The 27,484-nt window shown below is 44.8% G+C and overlaps 1 long non-coding RNA gene across 1 annotated transcript; it reads right to left on the bottom strand.

Annotated features, from left to right (window-relative positions):
- Window positions 1-11,021: 11,021 nt before the first annotated feature.
- On the bottom strand, window positions 11,022-25,008 carry LOC119259027 (uncharacterized). The gene is made up of 3 exons (XR_008554358.1): window positions 24,886-25,008; window positions 15,510-18,839; window positions 11,022-12,299 (listed from the first exon to the last, which is right to left on the bottom strand). It is a non-coding gene; the product is annotated as an uncharacterized LOC119259027 (long non-coding RNA).
- Window positions 25,009-27,484: the final 2,476 nt, after the last annotated feature.

Here is a 27,484-nt window from a genome sequence, read left to right as displayed (position 1 = left end):
TCATGTAGCAACATGAATCATCTTTTTTTTTTAATCTATAAATAAGTCTCTAGTGACACAAATAATGCATCCTATTAAAACATGAGAGGGAAGGCTAAAGCCCTTCTTGACCAGCACCTCACTCCCAATCTCTCTTTCAAAAGTGACCCCATATTCTGTTTGGTGTGCTTCTAATCACACCTCCACAGAAAATCTCTAGTGTTTCTATGTTTCAAATAAACAGTATCATGCTGTATATATTTCAACATGCTTTATATTCAATAAGTAGATTTTATTATATTATGCTTTGAGAAATGCTTTTATGTTTTCACATTTATAAATAATATAGATATCATGTAGTTTATTGAATAACTCCCCTATTCACCAGCAGAAAGTCACAGTATCCTTTTTGCAGTTTCTTACTGGAAGTTATAGAAAATCTTTCTAATATTTGCCAATCGTAATGGGCAAAATTACATAATTGTTTTGCATTTCTCTGATTATTAGTGAATATTTGCATTTTTTCATAGTTTATTGTTTACTTTTCTTTTGTAAAGTGCTTGTTTTTTTATTGTCCTTTTCAATTAGGTCATTGAAAAAATAATTTATAGGAGTTTCTTTATACACTGCTCCTTTACTGCAAAAATCTTTTCTCAGACTTTTGTTTTTTTAAACTTTGTTCATGACTTTTTTTAGAAGAATGACTGCCTAAAATCTTTTTTTTTTAAAGATTTATTTATTTATGCATACAAGCACTAAGGTATAGGCCAAAGGTGTGGGGGATGACAGGATTCACCAGAGATACAGTGGGGAACAGAACAGGCAGATCTTTTTTTTTTCACTTTTTAAAAAATTTTTTTATATGCCTCTCATTTTATTTATTTTTTAATAAATTTTATTTTTATATTCCCCATACAATTGCAACCCCCTTATTTTGACCCCAATCCCTCCCCTCCCCACCCCCCCACCCCCCATAGAGTGTCTCTGGTTCATAGATTTTTGTTGATTTTGATTTTCACTTTCTTATAGAACAGGCAGATTGACTGAAATACACTGCTGAGGGGAGCATCAGGCAAGTCAGGAGAGGTCTACTGCACCATGTGGGCAGGTCCCTGGGTGGGGATCAAACTCGTGCTGCAGTGGGTGCGGATTGCTTCATAGGTTGCATCTTAACTCCTTGCGCCACCAGGGAGGCCCCCATCACCTTTATTGTACAGAATTTTATTTTGATGTAATTACTCTTATTAATCATTTGGTTTTGAGGGGTTTTTAAAAATTTTGTTTAAAAACCTTTCCTACCTCCAGAATATTTTCTTTTAGTACTATATTTCATTTTGTAAGTTTAGATCTGTGGCTTATAATGCATTAAGTTTTATGAGTGTGTGATAGGTTTTAATGGATATCCAGTTGATTCAATGCTGTTTACTAAACTTTTTCTATTGACATACAAAGTGTATGGGGATTTCTGTTGTGCCCCTTCTATATGCATATGAGTGTGTATGTGTGTACATATGTATACATATATATGCATCTAGATTTTCCATTTTGTTATATTGATTCATTTGCATTCTCATGCTAATACCACAGTTTGTGTAACTCTAACTTTCTAATATCGTTTTCTCCCACTCGTTATTCTTATTTTTCAGGTTTGTGTTGACTCTTCTTTCCCATTTAGTCTTCCATATGAATTTAGAATCATTCTATCTAGAGATTTTGATTGGCATTTTTTGAACTTATTAACTAACTTGGGGAGAATTACCAAATATCTTCTATTTGTCGATATGTCATTATTTTCTTTTCATTTATCATCCCTTAACTGTTGGCTGCCAGTCACAAAGCAGCCACAAAGTGAGTGTAAGAGCAAACAAGCTGAAACACACCCATCTGTTGCTTCTTGTGAGACCTGCTAGGAGATACTGAGAGGAGAATGCATGTGCTGGGCAGAGTGAGGTTGCAATTGTTATTAACCTAATACCTTACATATATTTAGCAGAACTTACAAACATTTTGTTTATGTTATTTCCTTTGGGATACACAAAGAAGGTGATTGTTCCCCATGTTACATATTCAAAAATGAAGAATTAATTATAGATGACAAATTGATTATGATTTGATACTGGGAATCCTGTTCAAACTGCTCACCATCTATTATTCAACTTCTACCACTTTAATGCCAGGTAGTGTCAGATTGTTTCATTGCTCTCATTTTTTCCCAATATTTATTCCAGTTCCTTTTCCCCAATGAGATTAAAAAACAACCTCAAAGAAACAAAATGTTTCATGTATTTTATATTTATAAAGAACAGAGTATAATTTTGTTTTTTAAAGACAATTAAGTACCATGAATTTATTTTTCTTTCTCTCAAAGATAAAGCTATTATTTCACTTTTTCACCATGCTCAAATATTTAAACAGTAAACAATATTTACAGTAAAGCAAGTAGTAAGATAATAATTTGATTAAATTGATTAAATAATTTACCATTTCTTAAATTTAAAATATTTTATTTGTCTATGATATTAAAAGGATCATGGATTTTTCTCTCTCCAATAAACTGCTATAGAAGAAAAGAACATGTTAGAGATTTGCCCGCGATTACATACTGCTTAGTTGTAGAAACCAAGCTCAGTTTGTGCATGTATGCACAGCATAGGCTACATGCAAACACTATGTGATTAATAATCTGTTTCATTTGAACTAAAACTCTTGTTTTGAACTGAAAGTTCTGCCCCAGTGATGCATTCAGGAAGTGCCGGACATGGATGCCATAAGGAAAACAGTATGTTTTTCCCAGGCCCAGGAAAACAGGATATACCTGAGTCAAGATGACTAGGATGCAACAATAAAGTCTGGGGACATGAGGAAGACTAGGGCACCAAACGTGATAGGTTGCTATGGTGGGAATTTTACTAATGGTTAAGTCTTTATTTAGTTCACTTGAAAAAGGCCAAATTGAGATAAAATGTCACAATGGGTTTTGAGGTAAAATATTCCCATTCTCTCAGGTCATTGGTTTTCTGATAATAAAGTGTATGTTATAGATTCAATTTCTGGGGCCTCTCTGGTGGCACAGCGGGTTGAGCACAGCGCTGTGAAGCTGTCCGCAGCCTCTGCAGCACCAGTTTGATTCCCGGCCGGCCAGGGAGATACTCACATGGTGCTGCAGACCTCTCGTGTTGCACCTACTGCTCCCCTCAGCAGTGCTTTCTGTCTGCCTGTTCTGCTCCCTGCTCTGTCTCTGGTGAATGCTCTCACCCTCCCATGCCTCTGGCCTGTATCCCAGCTATTACATAAATAAAAAAAAAAAATCTTAAAAAAAAAAGATTAAATTTCTGTCTGTTCAATGGGCTTCCTGCAGTAATAGGCACCCGGACCCCAGCTTTTCTGGTTACATAGTACCTCAAATTTCTCTCAATTTGTATTTCTGAGTGCCTGGAATTAAATAAAAATTGAATTTTATGGGGAAAAAAACATGATGTTAAGTAGTAGAGGAAAATAATAAATTTTGAGAAGGAAATTACTTGTGGAATATGAATATATACAGAAACGATTCTTTTTTATCAACCTGAGAGTAAACTAAAAGCATATTTTATTCTAATTAAATGAACCAGAACTTACAGAACTCACTGAGATAGAGGATGCATTGTCCTTTCCTGCTTTAAGTTGAATGCCTCCAGCATTTATTATTTAACTCTGGTCCTTGATCAAGATACATTGTCTTTGTGATATTCAGTTAGCATCCTGCTAATTTTGTTTTTCTAAAAGTTTTGATAATAGTGAGTTTAGAAAACATACTAGGGCCTCCCTGGCGGCGCAAGGGGTTAAGCACAGCATGTAAGCATGTGAAGGAATCTGTAGCCTCTGCAGCATAAGTTCAATCCCTGGCTGGCCAGGGAGCAACCTACATGGTGCAGCAGACCACTCCTGTCTCGCCCACAGCTCCCCTCAGCAGTGTGTTTCAGTCAGTCTGCCTGTTCTGCTCCCCACTCTGTCTCTGGTGAATCCTCTCACCCTCGCACCTCTGGCCTGTACCCCAGCTCTTGTGTGCATAAATAAATAAATCTTTAAACAAATAAAAAGCATAATAGACAATTTTTAATGTATGTTGAAAAACAAATGCTTTTTAATAGATCCGGTGTCATTTTTTATCTGTGGATTTCTTAATAGTGATACTATTTATTTTTCTAGAATCAACTCTATTTTGTTGTGAAGACTCAAATGTCCCTTTAAGGACATTATGGGCTTATATACATTTTAGCTTGTGCTGGTCACGTTAACATAGTAACTGTCAAAGGGCAGAGGAGACAAGAGTTACAGCTCAAGAAATGCAGCAAGTTGCTTATCACAGGACCCCAGGCGCCTTGCTTCACCACCAGAGGGAGCGGGGCGGTGGGTGATGGAGAGCAAAGGTGGGGGTGCTGTTGGCAAAGGTGAACTGAAAGGTGTCCTCTCATTCATTCCCGAGAAAAGGATAAATTTGTACCATCCTTCTGCGGAGAACTGTGAATTTACTGCTGGACACAGTAATTCTATTTTCTGGAAATGACCTAAGGAAATGCTGTGAAATACAGACAAAATCTTTCTGTGTAAAACGTTCAGCAGCACTCTCTTATAGTAACAAATCATTGGAAACAATCGCAATGAAAGCCCCAGGAAATGGCTAAATAAATTACAGCTTATGTGCAGCAGTGAGAGGGCCCTCATGAGTGAAGGGCAGAGGAGAGACCAGGGTGCACGGGGGTGGAGGCGCAGAGCAGGCCGCGCGCGGCGCCCGGTGGCCAGGCGGGGAGATGCAGGCGCGGCGGAGAAAAGGGCGCGCTCAGGTGGGCAGGACCGGGCGGGGGAAGGCGGAGGCAAAGCAGAGAGGGAGGAGCAAATGCCACACCGTTGTGCCATTATTATTATGGAGTCGTCGGTGGTCGCTGCTAAATAATCCTGAATAACTTTTTAAATCCAGCCATTTTGTGGCTCCCGGAACTCTCACTAACGCTGTTTTTGGAGAAGAGGTGGGCGATTTGCCTCGCTTCGAGTTTGGATTTTCAAACGGGGGCTGCAGAGGGCCTGCTGGGCGGGCGTGGCCACCGTCGGGGCGTCTTGCGGGCGGGGCCCGCCCCGCCCCGCCCCCGCCCCGCCCCGCCCCGCCTACCAGCCCCGCCCCGCCCGCCCCACCTGGCCCCCCGCCCCCACGCCCCACCTGCCCGCCCCACCTGCCCGCCCCACCTGCCCGCCGGCCCTCTGACTGCGCATGCGCCTCGGGGCAGCTACCTCCCCTCAGAGGTGACTCTGGGACTCCCCGACCTGCAGGGGAGTCGGTGCCTGGGGCTGCCTGGTCAGTCCTGGACCCCTCCAGGAGGCGTCAGCTGTGATGTGACCGGGGACCTCCTGTGGCCTCCCGAACATGAGCCAAAGGGAGCAGGAGGGGAGAAGCGCGCGCTCTCTGTGGGTGGCGGACTGTGGAGGGGCCCAGCTGCAGGACCAGCGCGGGAAAGGCTGGCTGTGAAAACTCGGGCTGGAGGGAGGGCTTTTTGGGGTGCGTCACTGGGCCTGGAGGAACTTAGGGTGCGGGTTGCCTCCTGAGCCGTCGGGTCAGTGTTCAGCCGCCTTCGATGAGGCGCCTTCGTGGTAAATTGATGACACCTGGTGTGAGTTTTCTGGGCGCCCTGTTCTGTAGCATCCATCTGTGTGTTTTTATCACAGTGTAGTTTGGGGAACATATTGTAAAACTTTTGGGGGCTGACATCCTCCTTCGCCCTGACTTCCACTCTCCCCGCGCCCCCACACCTCTAGGTCTAGCAGGCCGGAGGGCAAAGCCATCTCCCCGACTCCCACGCAGTCTGAGCAGTCTCCACCCTGCACTGCCCAGGACATCTGCTTCTGATGGTGAGGCGGTCTGTCCACCGCCACTGTGGGCCCTGGAGGCAGATGAAGATGTAGCAATGGGTGCTCAGCCTTGAGGGCATTGTTCTAGAAAAGTAGAGATCAAAGCCCCATTGCCCTCCTCCAGCATCTCTGCATATGGTTAGGCTGGACAACTTGGAAGAGAAGTCCCTCACTTCAGAATAATGACATTGTTCATGTCAATGACTCTTCCTGTCCATAGAAACGAAATCCAAATGCCTGCGTCTTGAAACAAAAATCTGTCTGGCTGCTTCCTAGGTTCCAACCCGCGCTTTAATTATCTAATAACCTCTCTCTAACTTGAGACTTTGTGCCCACTTAACAGCTTGAAGTCAGGGAGCAAGATGCCTTCATTCACCTCTCGAGTACTTGGCCCCTTTTTTTTTAAAAAAAAAAAAAAGATTTATTTATACAAGCATGGGGTACAGGCCAGAGGCATGGGAGAGTGAGAGAATTCACCAGAGTCAGAGTGGGGAGCAGAACAGGCAGATGGACCGAAGACAATGCTGAGGGGAGCAGCGGTCAAGACAGGCAAGGTCTGCTGTGTGCCATGTGGGAATCTCCCTGGCCGGCCAGGAATTGAACCCACGCTGCAGAGGCTGTGGACAGCTTCACAGTGCGCGCTCAACCCGCTGCGCCACCAGGGGAGGCCCTACTTGGCCCTTTGTGCACATTCAGTTTCTGTGAAAAATGCCACCGGAATCTGGAGTTTGCCAAGGGAAGTCTGTACCTTTCAATAATATCAGTTACTCCAGTCAAACACAGAATACCCTCCCGTTTGTTTCTCTTTTCACTTTCTTTCAACAGTATTTCCTAGTTTTTCATTGTACAGGGTTTTCTTCATTGAATGTTTTCCCAGGTATTTAGTTCCTTTGGATGCAATTGTAAATGGTATTGTTTTCTGTTGGGTCACTGTCAGGGTGTAGAAACACAACTGAGTTGTGTGTATCGATTCTGGTTTCTGTAACTTTACTGAACTCCTCATTTCTAACAGTTTTGTGGGGTCCGGGGGATTGGTAGAGAGATGAAGAAATTTGGGATTTAAGAACTCCAGCTATTTCTACCACATCCTGGGTCATCTGCAATATATACTAACAGAATGTTCCCAGTGTCTCTTCATCACGTGTGGACTCCCACAAAGACTCTTAGGATTGGGTCTGGTCAGGGCTTATATTCCATAATGAATTTCATAGGGTCTCTGTCTTTCTGGAGGGGCATTTGCAAATAATTTACTTTCCATTACTTCAAATGCACAGGAAACGTGAATAGCAGCACAAAATACTCTATCTTATACTCAGATTCCTAATTACCACATATTTGATCACAGGAACCATTCCACTGTGTTTTCATCAGAGTGTTTCATTGTGTATTTAACCAAAATATCCCAGGGAACCATCACATATCTCCCAGTGAGTAAACCACCCGTGATTTCCATGTCCAATCGAATCCATGGGCCCATTTCAACCTTCACCCCCTGCCCCAACTGCATGAAAACATCTCATTCCATTTCTGACCTACGTTTCTCTTTTGAAACTGTTTGAAGGAATTTTCATTTTCACAACCTTGATGGATTTGATGTTTGCAAATGCCTATAATCTGGGTGGGCTTCTCTGTTTGACCTCTTTCACTTAGGTTCTGCTGTTCATCCATTTTTTTGCTGGTTTGTTGTTTATTTTTTATTTATTTATTTTTGTCACCTTTGTAGCCGATGTACCGGCATGGGTGCTTATAAGCTGCCTACTCTGGTGGTAATAAACCAAGAGAAAAATAAAATTATCTTTTTATAGTGGATTGTAATACAACCAGGACAAAAACAGGCCCGTATTTCAGCAATTCTCTTAATCTATTTTCCAGAACTTTTCTTCATAATACTTATAAAAAAATTAGTATCTGACATTTTTTCCTTTGGCTCTTTCTCTCCCCCCTTCTTCCCTCTTAACCTCAGACACCTCACTTGTTTCTCAAGTCCAGTACTTTTTATTAGTATTTTACGTTGTTTTCTCACCTGCCGTGTAAACAGCCAACATTTGTCTTTGCCATTCTCACTTGCTCTACTCAGAGGAGTCCCTCAAATTCCTTCCATTTTGTTGTCAGTGATGACGTTCTTTCCTTGTGGCTGAATAGTGCGCCATCATGTGGACAGACCACATCTCCACCCAGTCCTCTCAGCGGGCACACAGGTTGAAGCCTGTGTTGAGGTGTAATTCGGTCATCAATACGAGGAAGAGGTGAGCTGGGGATCTTGGCTGTCCAGGGCCTCTTCATTTCCCCACTGAAATTGATTTGACTGCTGTGGACACTCACCTACGTGGAATTTACTACCTTCCTCCTTTTGTGTCTGGGTAATTTATTGAGCTTGTTATGATGACCCTTCAGTTTCCTCCAAGTTGTAGCATGTGTCAGAATTCCCTCCTTGTTTAAAAGTGAATATGACGTTGTCCTTATGCCACATTTTGTTTTTACATTTGCCTGTGCCAGGGGCACCGGTTGTTTCTAGACATTGATAGATTGTGAATAACTCTGTGGTGAACATGGGTGTACAAGTACGTGTTTGAGTCGCTGCTCTCCACTCTTTTGGGTATGTTCCTGCAGTGGAACTGCTCTATCATACATGCTAATTTTGTGTTTAGTTTATAGGAGAATTGCCACCCTGCTTTCCACAGCAGCTACACCAGTTTGCTTTCTTCCTTTATTATTTTTTTTTTAATTTTTTTTTTGAAGATTTATTTATTTATTTATACAAGCACTGGGTACAGTCAGAAGCGCGGGAGGGTGAGAGAATTCACCAGAGCCAGAGCGGGGAGCAGAGCAGGCAGAAGGACCGAAGGACACTGCTGAGGGGAGCAGCGGGCGGCAGGAGAGGTCTGCGCGCCATGTGGGACCCTCCTCTGGTGGCCGGGGAGCAGCCGGGGATCGAACCGGCGCTGCAGAGGCTGCGGGCAGCTTCTCAACCCAGCGCTCAACCGCTGCACCACCGGGGAGGCCCCTGCTTTCTTCCTTTAATGGCAGAATACTGTTAAAGTTTGTGGATCTACCACATTTTGTTTATCTGTTCACTATTGATGGACATTTGCACTATTTCTACCTTTGGCTATTATGAACAGGGCTGCTCCAAACGTTTGTGTGCAAAATTTATCATGAAAACCTGTTCAGTTCTTTGTAGTATATATCTAGGTGTGGAAATGTTGGAGCAATATGGTGATATTATTTTTAACATTTTTGGGAAATGCCAAACTATTTTAAGCATGGACTGCCTTATTTTACATTTCCATGGAAATACTTACAATATTTGTTATTCAATATATCCTACATCTTCACCATTGTAAGTTTGTGAAGGAGATTGTGATTATAGTTTTGTTCATAATGACTAGTGATGTAAGTTTTTTTGGGTGCTTGGTAACCGTTTCTATGTGAACTTGAGAGAAGAGTCTATTCAAGTCCTTTGTCCATTTTAAAATTTGGTTTGCTTGTTGGTTGTGAAGTTCTTTGTGTATTCTGTTCAGCAGACTCTTGCCGGCTCTATAATGTTGAGGAACGTGGACCTGCAGCCTAATGGCATAAAAGTCAAACACCATGCCCCTGAGCTATTGAGGAATGAACCGGTTTAATGTGAGGTTACCTGGCAGGAGACTGGAGAGGGGGCTTTCAAATCTGTCTTCCCCAGGGTGTCCTTTGGGTAGTTTTATGGAGTCAAAGAATAGATACATAAAACACAAGTCGATAGGGTCCTGTTGGTAGCTTTCTGCTGAGTCATGGTGTACTTTGAATTTGGACCCAGAATTGCAACAAACTGAGCAACCTTGCTCCTGAAGTTGTCCATAGAACCACAATCAGGAACCTTGGCTCTGTTCCAGGGCTATTTTGGGTATGATCAATAAGATGTCATATCAAGGACAGCTAAAATCCTCTGGACTTGCACTCCAAATGCATTGTCAACTCATGAAAATAGTATTTTTTTTCTTTGTTATTTCATTGTTGCAAGCCCACCCTGCTGTTCTTGCAAGATAAGCAGAACAGGAAAAGACCATCACAACCATCTTCAGTTCAGTAGTGTCCATTTTCTCATGGAGCTAAGAAAACCCGGGTCACGTAATAAATTTTCCCATGTTACCACTCCGGTCCACAAGACGGCGCTCTCCGCTCTGCTATACTTGCATATGCCCCTGTAGCCCCTCCTCCTCCCTGCATATTTCCACGCTCATTTCTGCATGAGTAGAGTTTAGGGTCGTGTACAGCGCAGACACCAATGCGGGTACAGAGGAAAGAGCAGCTCCATGAGAAAATGCATGGTTCAAGGCCAACGTGCGCCATCTTGTGAACTGGCGTGGTAACGTGGGAAAAATCTGCGTTGAATCTGCGTCCAGGCCAAAATTTTCCCACATTACCACGCCATTCCACAAGAGGGCGCGCTGTGTCACTACACATGCACTTAACCCTAGAGCCCTGGCCTTTTCTTTCCACGCCCACTTCCGCCAGCGTGGACAGGGGAGCCTTGGAGTGCGCAGACGCCGACGTCGGCGCGGAGGAAGGAGAAGCTCCAGGGAAAACGCAGGGGGCGAGGGATGGGATGCGCCGTCCTGTGGCCCGGCGTGGTCATGTGGGGAAACTGATGTCTGCGCAGGCTGCTCTGGAAGTGGGCTCGGAGGAAGGACGGGCGCCAGTGGCGAGGAAAGACGGAAGGAAGGGAGACCAGAGTCTTGGGGGCCAGAGGGCGAATGCGAGAAGACCCTGTAGTCATAACTCTAGGAGACGGGCGAGCAGAGGCCCGGGGCGAGGGGGCGCGCGGAGTGGAGTGAGGTGCGAAAGGGGCCAAGCGCAGGATAATGACGGGGGCCCGTCGCCAATGACACGCGGAGACGGGACAGAGGGTCCGGCGGGAACGGAAGGGGCGGCCGGGCGGCGAGGAGCAGCGGGAGAAAGCGAGAATAAAGACGAGGGCGCCAAAGCAAAACGGAGCCGGGCGGGGCCGAGCAGAAAGCCAGGCGTCCAGGGGAGGAGGGTTGGAATTAGTGTCAAAAACCTTGAGGAAGACGACACGAAACATGTCTTCTCATTCATTCCAGAGAAAACAAACTCACACCACCCGCTGCAGGAACCTTGAATTTAAAAGTTTTATTTTAAACAGAAATAGTCATTCTACTTTTGGGAAATGACCTAAGGAAATGCTCTCAAATGCAGATAAAAAGCTTTATGCGCAAAAATGCTCACCAGCACTTTCTTTGTAGTAACAAATAATTGGAAATCAGCTAAACGAAAACCCCAGGGAATGGTAAAATAAATTACAGAACTGTCATAAATGAAATGCAGCCGTTAGCTACAATAATTCCTAATAGCTGTTAATGACATGGCAAGTACTTATGTCACAATGTTAAATGATTAAAGTAGAATATAAAATCCCAGAGATAGTGTCATTCCACCACAGGTGCAAAATATTAATGAGCGCTACTCTCTTTAGCCCTTATGTGTATGAAGAATGGAAAATTACTTTGCACCAGGTGGAATATTATGCAGCAGTTAAATAAGTAGGCTCTAGCTGCATCCAATAATGTGGATTAATCTTGCCTAAATGTTGTTGTTCCGTCAAAATGTAAGCATAATGTGGTTTATTTCACTTTTAAATACCAGACGAAATTAAAATCATACTTCAATTACACATTTAGTGATAAGTGATATAATGAAGTGAAAGGGAAACGATTTTCTTGAAAGTCATATTGGTGCTTACTTATGGAGGGGGAAGATTAGATATGATGTGCTTTTATCTTTCTTGACCTAGTTAATGGCCCTTCATTTTGTCCTTCTCAAGCTCTACATCATTACTATCTGCCCTTATACGCAAGTGTAATCTTTCACAATTAAAAATACTGGAAAGTAATAGGGGAAAAATAAGCTAATTCAGAAAGTATTCATCTTTGGCTGGAAAAGTCAGCTGGCTCTAGTTCATTATGTTTGTTTAGTACTTGTCCAAATTTTGTGATGTACACAACTCCCTTTTATTATCAGAACCACTCAACTGAAGCTCATGAAAAAAGTTGTAGCTGAAATTTTCTCCTTGCTCAGGGGCTGGTGAAAAGTTACTGGTAAGTTTTATTTGGAAGTCTTAAGAATAATGCTGTGGTGATGAGAAACTTCATTTAAGGATGAAAATCTGGGCTTGCTGCTAATCAAACAGGTGCAGGTGGGCAGAGCAGCAGCATTTGGAGTGTTAATGTCAAGGTCACCTCATTTTACTTTAGTGAGGGAGCTTGGCTTTAGAGCCTGAACCTATGCTCCTGTTCACTTTTCTGTTTGGAAATCCATTCTGTTTACTCGAAAGTTGTGTATACTTTACCTTAAAACAAACAAAAATAAGAAGATGACACAAACTGCCAATTCTGGGCTCCCTGTGGCTTTCCAAACACAAGAGTTCTGTAAGTTGTATCTACCTGTTGGGAGAACAAGACAAAATTATGAATGGAGTCATGACATTTCATAAAACAAAATTTACATAACTGGAAGATCCTTCCTGTGGGTAGTTAACTGTCTTCACAAAAAAGAAAAGAGAAAAGAACAGAATAGAATGAAGTTCCTGTGTGCCAATCAACTTGCCACACATCAATATAAATCCAGGGTCCTGGCAAGCAACATGCGTTGTCATGTCATCTAGAGCTCAAATCCTGATTCATTTCAGCAGAGACTCCATAGGCAACAAGAAAGATCGTGGCAATAAAATGCTCATTTACACTTTTGTGGTAGTTCAACAGTGATCTTACTTCTGGGCAAGCTTGCAAACCACACAAGGTTGGAAGCACCTTACCTTATATGGGTGCCAAGACTCAAGTAAGAAAAGGGAAGGAAAAAGAAAGAAGACCCTCAGGGAAAAGCCAGAGGCACTTAAAGGCACCACAAGCATGCCAACGATATTTAACATCAAAGCTCCCACCACCACCTTTTGAAAAAGGGGGATTTTTCTTTTTATCAGCCATCAATGAAAGAGTGCCACTAACACACTGTGGACACCTCTGCAATGGATCTCCAGCCCCTCTTCTTTTGAACATGGTGAATTTCACCCTAGCAATGATGACAACAAATGTTGTCATCAAATGTGCAAACCTCAACACACTTTAGTAATTTTGAAATTGAATTGGTACAAACCAAATACAATTTACATCATAACAACATTGCCACCTTGGACTGTGGGGATACTCGAGCCTTCTGCGCTGATCTCGGAATTTTTAGGTTAGTAACTTTTTTGAGAAGACAGGGATATTTGCTTCCGTTTCAGTTTGAATTTCCAAGATGCCACCATGTGAGGGGTCTTCCCAGTGGGCTTGGGCCCCTGAAAGAGTTCCAGCCTAGCCTGAGCGTGCTCCCTGGGGACAGGGACTCGGAGGGGAGCTCATGCTGCTGGCACCTGGTCTCTTCAGGACCCAGCGGGGAGGCGCCATATGCGGTTTGATCTAGGGACCTCGTTGGGCCCTGAGAGGACAAGATGAACCCACAAGTGAAAGGAAAGTGAGGAACATCTCCCTGTGGGTGGCTCAGTGTGTGTGTGGGGGGGTGACCCGAGGGGCGTCACGTCTGTTGGAGGGGTACAGTTGGAGGACCCAGTGTGGGAAGGGCTGGATGTGGAAACCAAGGGGCTTTTTTGGGTGGTTTGGTGCCTGGGGTCCGGTTTCATTCCCCAGCAGCACACCTGTCAAAACCTCTTCTCAGAGGGGATCCCCAAGAGTCCCACGGGCGCAGCAAAGTCTGACACTGCCTGGCACTGAGCTCCCTCAGGAGAGAAATCACAAGAATGAGGTAAAAATGCACCACTGTCCACACATAGGAGGCTCGCCCTGCAGCACTGTGCTCGGGACACCGGCCGTCCTGCTGCCCGATAGCTGAGTTCTCGCATGGTCACCTGACCGCCTGCATCTTCGCCCCTGACCTGAACTCCCACCCTGGAGGGGTGAGACAACCCCACTGTGCCCTACAGAGCCCACAGGTCATGAATGCCTGCAGCGCGCTATCATGCCAGTCATCAACCAGGCCCCGCCGTCTGGGAGAGGTTTGCAGGGCGCCTCTACGCTTTCCCCTCCAGCTTCAGCCAGATCTGTGCTTCCACTCTGCATCCAATAAGGAAAGGAGAGAGGAGCTGACAGGCCAGAACCCCGAGACTCCTGTCTTGGCCCAAAGAGAAGGGCTTTAGGGCCAGACCAGCCCAGGTGGGGGCCATGGTTTTGTCCTCCAATTCCTGTGGCCCAGTTTCATTATCCAATCAAGGGAAAGTGACCCCCTCACTGTAGAGGGGTGTGCGAGCCTTCACCGGTGACTTCCCGAGTGCCCACTCTCCGTCACCAGGCGGGGATACAAGAGGAGCCGACAGCTCAGAGCGCCCTCGGGGGACGTCAGGCAGGCGGGGCAGCTGCAGCAGACACAGCCGCGACTGACAGAAGCTTGAGAGTTCGCGCTCTTCCCTGTAAGGGACTCATGCGCACCTGGATGGGGGGGGGGGCGCCGGGAGTTGGGGGGAGTGGGTGTCTGTGTCAGGCCGGGCTATGTAGAAGTAGATAATCTGAGAACTGGCCCTTGAAAAAGCCAGTCAGGTGAACGGGGGTGGAGAAAGAGAGAGTGGGCATGTCAGAGGGAGGCTGCAGCCCTGAGCAAGCAAGGGCCAGACAAGGAGAGCCCCGTAAGCCGTTTAGAGGCTTGGACTGTATCCTGAGGACACTGGGCACCCAGGACGGGCTCTAAGGCTTGAACTGATGGCGCGACACGCAGGTTCGCCTTCGGTAGGGACAGTGCGGCAAGAGAGAGACTGCAGGCCGCCTGGGGGACACCCGCTGCCTCCCCAGCTGGGCGGCACAGCACTCTGGAGACATGAGTCCGCCGCCCAGAGAGTAACCATACGCTCTTGCTTTCCCGTGAGCAAGGTCAGACCGCAAGTCCTTTTCAGTCCACCGGAAGGGCGAATGATAAAGCCCTGCAACCTTCAGGGCGGGGGTTGGGGTGTGTGTGTGGGGGGGGGGGGGGGTGGCCAGCAACCGAGTTACTGACGCCCGTGACCAGAGAGCCCGCGCTGGGAGGCGGGATTCTACCTTTACGGCCAGTTTCACATTTTCCAGTATCGTGTTTCAAACTTCCTCACCTAATGCCTATTATCTGATTACTTTATACACCATGCTGACCCTGTATAGAACTTAAAAGCCACCAGAGAGCAGCATGTTGTCTGGGTGTCACTAGAAAGCAGCTGACAAAAGAACAATCCTACTTAGAGGTCCACCCAAGGGAAGGTGGGAAAATCTCCCAATACGATGGTAACTGGCCATCTACACATAACAAAACACCTTTATCTCTGAAATATTCTTTCTTCATCTTCTGCAGACAGACCTACTGTGTCTTTCTAGAAAAATAACAACTTAATTCTGTTTGAGAGAATTGATTGTTATGAACCTTTTTGAATGAATGTTATGAACTTTTTTCCACAGTTGGCAAAGGTGTAATTAGAGGGGATGCACTATTTATATGCACTTTATTTCAATTTTCAGATAAAATATTTTGTTGCCAGGTCAAAATGAGAAAACTATTCTTGGGTGGTATTTTTAGCAACTTGGATTCTTTGTCCATTTACATGTTGCAATAAAAGCTATCCCACATTAAGTCTCAGTTACCTGCCTGCCTCGTTCAACCTGAGCTTCATCAACTCCGGCATGAGGGGCTCCATTAGCCTAAAACAGAAAGCCAGTCAGGGAATTGAAAGGAGAAATGAGCAAAAGGAGAAATGGCTCCATCTGAAGGTACATAAACCTTTTCCCTTAGGAGGAATTTGTTTTTATAAAAGACCATAAAGATTCTACAAGACTTTGCTTTGTCACCTGACACTGTGCAAATCCAATCTGACCCTGATGATTTGGAATGCAAATATTGTGATATTAAATGAGCAAACAAAAAAGCCAGTGAGTTAGCTATTAAGGGTTGAGGTTGGATGTTCCAAAACACAACCAAACTCAGGCCAGAATCAAGCAGGTATCAGAAAGGATTAAAAGATTCTAAGGGAATCTGTTTAACCTTATTCAGACCAGTCAGGCTTCCGATTTTTTTTTAATCAAACTGTATAGTCTCCACCCAATACCTGAAGGAACACATCCTCTGGTTGTGCCCTGAAGTAACCCCCACCACACCGTCCCGTCTCCTGCCTGAGACTTTTTCTGCAACAGAATAATTTCAGACTTACTTACTTACAGCTTCTTTTCAACCAGAAAAAAAAATACACCCTTCCCCATTACACAGATGGGATAGACATAAAGGAAGACATAGTTGATGGATTCACATAAATGTCCTCTACTCTCCCTCTGAGTGCCCTGGACACTAAAGGCAAAGGCTTTTGGGGAGTGGCCAGAGGAGAACACGTTAGCATTTCTAACTGGCTGAGTCCTGATTTAGACTAAAACTAAATGTCCTGGAGACTCTAATTTATTCACGGCATGGCCTGTAAAGGAGAATAATAATGGGAACAAGAACACAGAATGAGGAAAATACTGTTAGTCTCTAATACACATGCACACATACGGGTGTGGGACCTCACACGTGTAAAAAGTGGCATAATTTTCTTGTCCAGGAAATCAGGTATTTTTAATTTGTGAAACTGATAATTCTATTTGTGAGTGGTATGGTTTGTATTTCTTAGACACCCCCTCGGGAAAGCCACAGTTATATCAACTAAATGAGAGGGGCTGCTGCTGAGTCTGGAATCTTTAACAGTTTGTTGTTGTTCTTGTTGTTTTTTAAACACTCCTGCAGAGATAAGTTATATAATTTTTCTTTTTTGAAGGAATAAATGTGTAAAATAAAAATGCCTGTGATGTATAATGTAATGGACACTTACAAGACTGAGGCCTGGTAATTTCCACCTGCAGAAGCCAACATCTCCAAAGGTGACAGCCTTCATTTTCCAAGTCAAAGAAGAAACAGAACCAAAGGAGGGATTTTTCAGATTAAATGTGATGGTTTATGTACATCGCTCGGTAAATCTCTCCATCACCCTTATTAATGATCACTTGAAATTTATTAACTCGGTGGTGGAAGAAAGTGGCAGAACCGAATGAACGTAGCTGACATAAATGTTAACGGGACACCCCAACACGGGCACCTGGTAAACACAGGCGGACAATTACTCCTGTGATATGGGTTGGCAGAATGATAAATCTTAACCCTAGTCTAATCATGAAAAGACATCAGTATTATACAAATTTTGATGCACCTATTGCTCCCATGTTGTGTGATCTCTAGCTCTCGTCACTAATTTCTCTTTTTGGGCATTTTCTAAGTTACTCTGGGCCATCCTGCTGGAGTTGCATTCTGCATCCTGCTGCGGTGAATTGAGGTCGCACAGTAGGAAACCTAAAAGCTATACTTTCCCCTTCTTACTCTTCCCCAGCTCCCTCCTCATCCCCATGGGGTCCTCACAGAGGGAATATTTTCAATACGTGAAGATCATTGATTCATGGTGAGGATTTTTCATGCCACGCAGAAACTCTGGAATCAGAGGATGGCATGACAGCTCTGGGACACAAGGAAAAAGCACACTAAAGACTTGACTTTGATCTTCACAAGAAGTAAAGGGGTCACGAAAAAGTGGTTGACAACTGGTATAAGGGCAAAAGGGGACAGAATAATTCCAGAGAGGAGGTGCAAGGTTTTGATTTGGAATCAGAGGCAGCCCCACCTGCAAAGGAAGTGGAAGTATCACCATTACCGAAGGACAGTGGCTATCTCCTCGGCTATGCAGAGTTTCTTTAAAATCAAAAATACTATGGGAAGCGGTATAATAAAATATCCATGGTACAAAAAAACCCCAAAAATAGCAGAGATGATAATTGACTGGGGAGGGATGAGTACTTGGGGGCCTGTGGGTGGGGATTGGGAATGAAGGAAAATAAGAGGCAGCAGAAATGCCCAAAGCCTCCCAATGAGCGAAAGAGCAGTATGGCTTTGAAAGCCAATTAACCATTCCAGTCCAAAAACGATTTTTCTACAAGGAAACCATAGATTTAGTAGGTAATGGAGGCCACGCAGATTTCATTATTTTGGGCAGTGTTAGGGGAAGCACTTAGGAAGTGGGGTGAACATTATAATGGTGACGATTGGCTAAAACACCATCATTAAGAAGGAGAGTCGGTGGAGCCTTAGCTCCTCAAAGGGTCACCATCGGGGTTCCTCCTAATGTCTTCATTGCCAATCCGCATGGAAAATGAACATCCGATCGGTGTGAGGATGGATGGTACCGAGCTGTCAGATGGTGCCAGGCCAAGAAAGTGAGAGAACAGTTGTATCTAGAGAGGTAAGGAGTAGGTCAGGAACGAATCTGAAATAACTAAAACAAAAATTAAGCAAAAGAAACAGGAAAGAGAAGGCTGGAACTCGCCAGCAACAGTTCTGAAGGTTAGAACGGCAGCTATTGACACGTGCTGCTAGGCCACAACCCAGCCTCAGGAGAGACTCAAGACCCCGGTTAGCTAGAACACAAGGGGAGAACAGATCCAGACTGGGGTCCACTTGCCCTGTTATTAAAGAAATCATAGTAGCCTTGCCCTTCTTTTCCCATCCCGCAGACACCTGCTCTGGGTGTGCAGAAAGCTTCAATTCCTTAGTTGTCATAATATGTGTTGCTGATACATCACCCTCTGATGTCGCTTCTGAATGATGATAAAGTGTGCAGGGGATGACAGCAAGAGGGACTAGGCAGGTAAGAGCCAAGTGTGGGTAAGGTTGGTGAGAACCCAGCTTTTCATGAGGCTAGCTGCCTACTCACTGCACCACGTGAGGCTGTCACAGCAGAGCAGGAAACACCCCGGAGAGGAGAAGCTGCATCACTGTGATCTTTCTCAGCATCAGAAACCTCCGGGAAATCCTATGGAGATGGTCAACGATGCAGACACACCCACAGGGAATGGACTGATGGTTGCACTGATCCCAGCAGAGCGCTTGTAAAGAGATCTTATCTGAAAAGAAGGGAAAGGAAATGTTAAAGGACAGAAAACATTATTGAAGAGTGGAGCTGAATGAAGGAGATATGTGGTGAATTAGGGAAATGTACAGGTTAAGGAACCAGGACTTCTGACAGCAAGAACCTCTGTTTGTGTAACATATTGGCCAACTTGGCTATCTGGGACACTGACAGCAGACCTGAGAAAAGCCAAAGCAAAGCCCCACAGGGAGAACCTCCACTGGTTGCTGGAAAAGAAGGGGATGAGCCCCTTGCCCCTCATGGGAGTCTCCCTCAAGCTCCCCCAGGTCCCAGCTGCAGTGGTGAAGGCAGAAGTCCAGGCACATGCAGGGGCACGTGCTCCTGAAAGACCAGATACAAAGAAACCAATGCATGATTCCATGACCTGGTCAAGGGTCATCCTCTCTTGTCTTGATCATCTAAACACATTTGAAATGCAATCACTCCCTCTTCTAATGATATTATCTTGGTAGGGATGAGAGGAAAGCACCTCTGTAAGGTTTAATCTCCAAGGAGAGACAGAATTTTTGATCTTATGCAGTCTTTCAGAGAGGTTAAGCTCTCACATAAGGGACCTCCCGGGTGGCCTAGTGGTTTTAGCGCTATCATCTCTATGGCCTGAGTTCGATCCCCACCATGGCGCTGTAGACCCGTCCAGTCTTGACACTGCTCCCCATAGCAGGGTATTTGAGTAAATCCGCCTGTCTGTTCTCTCACCTGCTGCACCTCTGGCCTGCAGCCCAGTTCGTCTTCTTAAAATAAATAAATAAATAAATAAATAAATAAAGAGGGAGGGGCCAGAGCAAACCTATCAAGTAAGAGATGTTTGCTAAATGTAAACTTTGGGTGATTATCTTTGTGCATATCTTGTAGAAGCATTACAAGGGCTCACTTAGAATTCTTTGTAACCTCCATAGTAGCTAACCAGGTCTTGGGTATCATTTCTTCAGAAGCTTTAAGAAAAAGGTGTGGCCAAGGCCCTCAGGGGCGCCCAATGGGGTTGGGGGATGGGAGGAGGAGTGATTATAGGAGATAAGGACCCTGCTGGACAAAAAGGGAGAGGGAGAAGCTTCTCGGAGACACCAACACCTGGACAGCACCTGTGTTAGCCAAACAGAGTAGAGGTACCACCCATTACAGGCACTCATTTACTACTGGCTCATTAATTATAGTTCATTTTGGTTTGTGACGATTACCTGGAAAATCTCTCGAAGATAGGGAGCTAGTTCTTATTGCGATGTTTTTATTACAGTCAACTAAAAAGATAAATCTATCCATCCCAGTGTCTTGGTACATAATCCAAAAAAATACTATCCCTTACCTATGGCTGAAGTAGACAACACACTCATAAGTTTTCTTGATCTCCTTATTTTGTAGCAAAAGTTTTTGAATGCTTTCAAAAAAGATGACATTTTGCTTACTTGAAATATGTGTGCATATTTTCACATAAAATATACCTGGCGATTAATGAACATAATTGGGTTGCTACACCTGCAAGAACTTAATTTTTCATTAAATTTGTAGAAATATCCTGGGTTTCCTCCAGGGCTGCCATTGAAACCAATAAAATACATCCTTCCATCAATGTGGTGTAATAATTGATTCCTCAAGAGAGAGTTTCAGCCAAGAATAATAAGCCCAGTAGTCTCATTGTGCAAAGATTAATAAAATATTGTTTAAAACACAGTTGCTGAATTAATACAACAGGGGAGAAAACACTGCCAAATGCAGTGTAAGACTAGGTGTATCAGAAAGACACAAACTCAGAGAGGGGAAGAAACTATTGAAATGGTGATGGTTGTGATGGTCATTTCCTGTTCAGTTTAGTTTATTTTGTAAGAACTGCAGGGTGAGCTTGCAACAATGAGATAACAAAGAAGAAAATAACTATTTTCATGAGTTGACAATGCATTTGGAGTACAAGTCCAGAGGATTTTAGCTGTCCTTGATGTGACAACTCATTGGTCAGACCCGAAATAGCCATGGAACATAGAGCCAAGATGCCTAATTGTGGTTCTATGGACAACATTCGTGAGCAAGGGTGCTCAGTGTGTTGCAATTCTGGGTCCAAATTCAAATTACACCATGACTCAGCAGAAAGCTACCAACCGTACCCTATCAGCTTGTGTTTTATGTATCTGCTCTTCGACCCCATAAATACTACCCAAAGGCTACCCTTGGGAGGCTGATTTGACAGCCCCATCTCCAGTCTTCTGCCAGGTAACCTCACATTAAACTGGTTCTTTCCTCAAAAGCATGGTTTTTGACTTTTGTGCCATCAGGTGGCAGGTACATGTTCCTCGACATTATAGATCCGATAAGAGTCTCATGATCAGAATACACAAAGAACTTTCACAACTGACAAGCAAACCAATTTTTAAAATGGACAAAGGACTTGAATAGACTCTTCTCTAAAGTTCACGTAAAAAATGGTCACCAAGCATCTGAACAGACTTTCAACATCACTAGTCATTATGGAAATACAAATTAAAGCTATAATCACAATCCCTTTCACACACTTACAATGGTTAAGATGCAGAAAATGTTGAATAACAAATATTGTAAAAATGTCTGTGGAAATGTAAAATGAGGCAGTCCATGCTTAAAATAGTTTGGCCTTTAGTATTACCATTGGATCCAACATTTGACACCTAGATATATACCACAAAGACCTGAACAGGTGTTAACAATAAATTTTGCACACAAATGTTTGCAGCCACCCTGTTCATAATAGCCAAAGGTAGAAATAGTGCAAATGTCCATCAATAGTGAACAGATAAACAAAATGTGGTAGATCCACAAACTTTAACAGTATTCTGCCATTTAAGGAAGAAAGCAAACTGGTGTAGCTGCTGTGGAAAGCAGGGTGGCAATTCTCCTATAAACTAAACACAAAATTAGCATGTATGATAGAGCAGTTCCACTGCAGGAACATACCCAAAAGAGTGGAGAGCAGCGACTCAAACACGTACTTGTACACCCATGTTCACCACAGAGTTATTCACAATCTATCAATGTCTAGAAACAACCGGTGCCCCTGGCACAGGCAAATGTAAAAACAAAATGTGGCATAAGGACAACGTCATATTCACTTTTAAACAAGGAGGGAATTCTGACACATGCTACAACTTGGAGGAAACTGAAGGGTCATCATAACAAGCTCAATAAATTACCCAGACACAAAAGGAGGAAGGTAGTAAATTCCACGTAGGTGAGTGTCCACAGCAGTCAAATCAATTTCAGTGGGGAAATGAAGAGGCCCTGGACAGCCAAGATCCCCAGCTCACCTCTTCCTCGTATTGATGACCGAATTACACCTCAACACAGGCTTCAACCTGTGTGCCCGCTGAGAGGACTGGGTGGAGATGTGGTCTGTCCACATGATGGCGCACTATTCAGCCACAAGGAAAGAACGTCATCACTGACAACAAAATGGAAGGAATTTGAGGGACTCCTCTGAGTAGAGCAAGTGAGAATGGCAAAGACAAATGTTGGCTGTTTACACGGCAGGTGAGAAAACAACGTAAAATACTAATAAAAAGTACTGGACTTGAGAAACAAGTGAGGTGTCTGAGGTTAAGAGGGAAGAAGGGGGGAGAGAAAGAGCCAAAGGAAAAAATGTCAGATACTAATTTTTTTATAAGTATTATGAAGAAAAGTTCTGGAAAATAGATTAAGAGAATTGCTGAAATACGGGCCTGTTTTTGTCCTGGTTGTATTACAATCCACTATAAAAAGATAATTTTATTTTTCTCTTGGTTTATTACCACCAGAGTAGGCAGCTTATAAGCACCCATGCCGGTACATCGGCTACAAAGGTGACAAAAATAAACAAATAAAAAATAAACAACAAACCAGCAAAAAAAACAGATGAACATGAGAATCTAAGTGAAAGAGGTCAAACAGAAAAGCCCACCCAGATTGTAGGCATTTGCACACATCAAATCCATCAAGGTTATGAATATGAAAATTCATTCAAATAGTTTCAAAAGTGAAACGTAGGTCAGAAATGGAATGAGATGTTTTCATGCAGTTGGGGCAGGGGGTGAAGGTTGAAATGGGCCCATGGATTCGATTGTGACATGGAAATCACAGGTGGTTTACTCACTGGGAGATATGTGATGGTTCCCTGGGATATTTTGGTTAAATACACAATGAGACACTCTGATGAAAACACAGTGGAATGGTTCCTGTGATCAAATATGTGGTAATTAGGAATCTGAGTATAAGATAGAGTATTTTGTGCTGCTATTCACGTTTCCTGTGCATTTGAAGTAATGGAAAGTAAATTATTTGCAAATGCCCCTCCAGAAAGACAGAGACCCTATGAAATTCATAGTACAAGCCCTGACCAGACCCAATCCATCCAATGACGAGGAGCTAAGAGTCTTTGTGGGAGTCCACACGTGATGAAGAGACACTGGGAACATTCTGTTAGTAGATATTATGTCCTGCATGTTGCAGATGACCCAGGATGTGGTAGAAATAGCTGGAGTTCTTAAAATCCCAAATTTCTGCATCTCTCTACCAATCCCCCGGACCCCACAAAACTGTTAGAAATGATGAGTTCAGTAAAGTTACAGAAACCAGAATCAATACACACAACTCAGTTGTGTTTCTAGACCCTGACAGTGACCCAACAGAAAACAATACCATTTACAATTGCATCCAAAGGAACTAAATACCTGGGGAAACATTCAATGAAGAAAACCCTGTACAATGAAAAACTATGAAATACTGTTGAAAGAAAGTGAAAAGAGAAACAAACGGGAGGGTATTCTGTGTCCGATTGGAGTAACTGATATTATTGAAAGGTACAGACTTCCCGTGGCAAACTCCAGATTCCGGTGGCATTTTTCACAGAAACTGAAGGTGCACAAAGGGCCAAGTAGGGCCTCCCCTGGTGGCGCAGCGGGTTGAGCGCACCCTGTGAAGCTGTCCGCAGCCTCTGCAGCGTGGGTTCAATTCCTGGCCGGCCAGGGAGATTCCCACATGGCACGCAGCAGACCTCGCCTGTCTTGCCCGCTGCTCCCCTCAGCATTGTCTTCGGTCCATCTGCCTGTTCTGCTCCCCACTCTGACTCTGGTGAATTCTCTCACTCTCCCATGCCTCTGGCCTCTACCCCCATGCTTGTATAAATAAATCTTTTTTTTAAAAAAAGGGGGCCCAGTATTCGAGAGGTAAATGGAGGCATCTTGCTCCCTGACTTCAAGCTGTTAAGTGGGCACAAATTCTCAAGTTAGATAGCGCTTATTAGATAATTAAAGTGCGGGTTGGAACCTAGGAAGCAGCCAGACAGATTTTTGTTTCAAGACGCAGGCATTTGGATTTCGTTTCTATGGATAGGAAGAGTCACTGACATGAACAATGTCATTATTCTGAAGGGAGGGACTTCTCTTCCAAGTTGTCCAGCCTAACCATATGCAGAGATGCTGGAGGAGGGCAATGGGGCTTTGATCTCTACTTTTCTAGAACAATGCCCTCAAGGCTGAGCACCCATTGCTACATCTTCATCTGCCTCCAGGGCCCACAGTGGCGGTGGACAGACCGCCTCACCATCAGAAGCAGATGTCCTGGGCAGTGCAGGGTGGAGACTGCTCAGACTGCGTGGGAGTCGGGGAGATGGCTTTGCCCTCCGGCCTGCTAGACCTAGAGGTGTGGGGGGCGCGGGGAGAGTGGAAGTCGGGGTAAAGGGAGGCTGTCAGCCCCCAAAAGTTTTACAATATGTTCCCCAAACTACACTGTGATAAAAACACACAGATGGATGGTACAGAACAGGGCGCCCAGAAAACTCACACCAGGTGTCATCAATTTACCACGAAGGCGCCTCATCGAAGGCGGCTGGACACTGACCCGACGGCTCAGGAGGCAACCCGCACCCTAAGTTCCTCCAGGCCCAGTGACGCACCCCAAAAAGCCCTCCCTCCAGCCCCGAGTTTTCACAGCCAGCCTTTCCCGCGCTGGTCCTGCAGCTGGGCCCCTCCACAGTCCGCCACCCACAGAGAGCGCGCGCTTCTCCCCTCCTGCTCCCTTTGGCTCACGTTCGGGAGGCCCCAGGAGGTCCCCGGTCACATCACAGCTGACGCCTCCTGGAGGGGTCCAGGACTGACCAGGCAGCCCCAGGCACCGACTCCCCGCGCAGGTCGGGGAGTCCCAGAATCACCTCCAAGGGGAGGACGCTGCCGGGAGGCGCATGCGCAGTCAGAGGGCCGGCGGGCAGGAGGGGCGGGCAGGAGGGGCGGGCAGGAGGGGCGGGCAGGAGGGGCGGGCAGGAGGGGCGGGCAGGAGGGGCGGGCAGGAGGGGCGGGCAGGTGGGGCGGGCAGGAGGGCGGGCAGGAGGGGCGGGCAGGAGGGGCGGGCGGGCAGGTAGGGCGGGCGGGCCGGCCCCGCCCGCAAGACGCCCCGACGGTGGCCACGCCCGCCCAGCAGGCGCTCTGCAGCCCCCGTTTGGAAATCCAAACTCGAAGCGAGGCAAATCGCCCACCTCTTCTCCAAAAACAGCGTCAGTGAGAGTTCCGGGAGCCACAACACGGCAGAACAGGTCTACCTGGATTTAAAAAGTTATTCAGGATTATTCAGCAGCGACCACCGACGACTCCATAATAATAATGGCACAACGGTGTGGGATTTGCTCCTCCCTCTCTGCTTTGCCTCCGCCTTCCCCCGCCCGGTCCTGCCCACCTGAGCGCGTCCTTCTCTCCGCCGCGCCTGCATCTCCCCGCCTGGCCACCGGGCGCCGCGCGCGGCCTGCTCTGCGCCTGCACCCCAGGGCCCCCTCCACCCCCGTGCACCCTGGTCTCTCCGCTGCCCTTCACTCATGAGGGCCCTCTCACTGCTGCACATAAGCTGTAATTTATTTAGCCATTTCCTGGGGCTTTCATTGCGATTGTTTCCAATGATTTGTTACTATAAGAGAGTGCTGCTGAACGTTTTACACAGAAAGATTTTGTCTGTATTTCACAGCATTTCCTTAGGTCATTTCCAGAAAATAGAATTACTGTGTCCAGCAGTAAATTCACAGTTCTCCGCAGAAGGATGGTACAAATTTATCCTTTTCTCGGGAATGAATGAGAGGACACCTTTCAGTTCACCTTTGCCAACAGCACCCCCACCTTTGCTCTCCATCACCCGTCGCCCCGCTCCCTCTGGTGGTGAAGCAAGGCGCCTGGGGTCCTGTGATAAGCAACTTGCTGCATTTCTTGAGCTGTAACTCTTGTCTCCTCTGCCCTTTGACAGTTACTATGTTAACGTGACCAGCACAAGCTAAAATGTATATAAGCCCAAAATGTCTTCAAAGGAGAGCTCAGCATTTGGATAAAGATCCACTGAGTCAAGTACCTGTACAATAAACCTACTTTTTGTTAGCCTCCTGTTTTGGTTTCCTTTTGCCACATTACAGTAACTTCAGCTTTACAGTCAGATTTGTTGTTTTTTTCTTTTTTTAATTAATGAGTCTTTGTTGATATTTTAGCAGCATAGGATCTCTCCCTATGGTGTGGTTATCCTAGCTCTCCCACCATCACAGTCCTCCAACGGTGCTCCACCACAGTGCATTGTGCTCCCCCCACATTCTCATCCCTCTCCCTCCTTCTCTGCCTCAGTCTCACCCACAGCCCTCTTGGATGCCTCATTTCTAATATTGGTTTACAGGGATTGCATTTAAAGACTGTATTTGCATGTCCCATTGTTTGGTTTCTTTCTATTCCATATATAAGTGACACCATCAGGTATTTATCTTTCTCCTTATCTATCACCTCAGGAAGCTGTTTACTATAAGAACCAGGACAACTCAGGTTTTGAATTTGCATTCTCTGTGGATTGAAAGAAAGTTTGGCTTTCAAAGTTGACATGAGTAGAAAATAGATTGAGATCTACTGATAACAAGCAACTAAACTGGGGGCAAGTTATTACAAACAAATTGAAAGGAAACCTGATGAGACAAACTAAAGTTCTAGTAGAAGATTTCATACCTGCATCTGAGGTTACTGTGATACAGGATCATCCTTTGGGAAACTAAAACAAAGATAGAAAGTGTTCATTTGTGGGCCTCCACTGGTGGCGCAGCGGTTGAGCACTGGGCTGCGAAACTGCCCGCAGCCTCTGCAGTGCCGGTTCGATCCCCGGCCACCAGAGTGGGTCCCACATGGCGCGACAGACCTCTCCTGCCATGCCCGCTGCTCCCCTCAGCAGTGTATTTCATTACTCTGCCTGTTCTGTTCCCCACTCTGGCTCTGGTGAATTCTCTCACCCTCCTGTACTTCTGACTGTACCCAGTGCTTGTATATATAAATATGCTTGTATATATAAATAAATAAATCTTAAAAAAAAAAGGAATAAGTTAATTTTTAAAAGAGTGCTCATTTGATAATATTCCACAAATGCTCCATGGTAACTTGAAACAAGATAGTAGAAGACTGGTAACTTATGCCGTCTTCCTTTAGAAAGAATTTTAGGACAATTTTCCAGACATTTATTACACTTCATTTTATATAAATTTTATTGTTAAGGATTATTTTGGTAAGATTAATATTTTGCTCTGTTACGTTGACAAATTTTTCATTTGGTTTTGGTGTCACCCTTTCAGAAATTGGGTAACTCAATTTCTTTCTTTCTTTGTTTTCTATTTTTTATTTGTTTTTG

This window comes from Talpa occidentalis, unplaced genomic scaffold (assembly GCF_014898055.3).
Source record: "Talpa occidentalis isolate TD23 unplaced genomic scaffold, MPIMG_talOcc4v2.1 talOcc4.5, whole genome shotgun sequence".
In the NCBI taxonomy this organism is placed as follows: Eukaryota; Metazoa; Chordata; class Mammalia; order Eulipotyphla; family Talpidae; genus Talpa; species Talpa occidentalis.
This window is presented reverse-complemented; position numbering and strand designations above follow the sequence as displayed.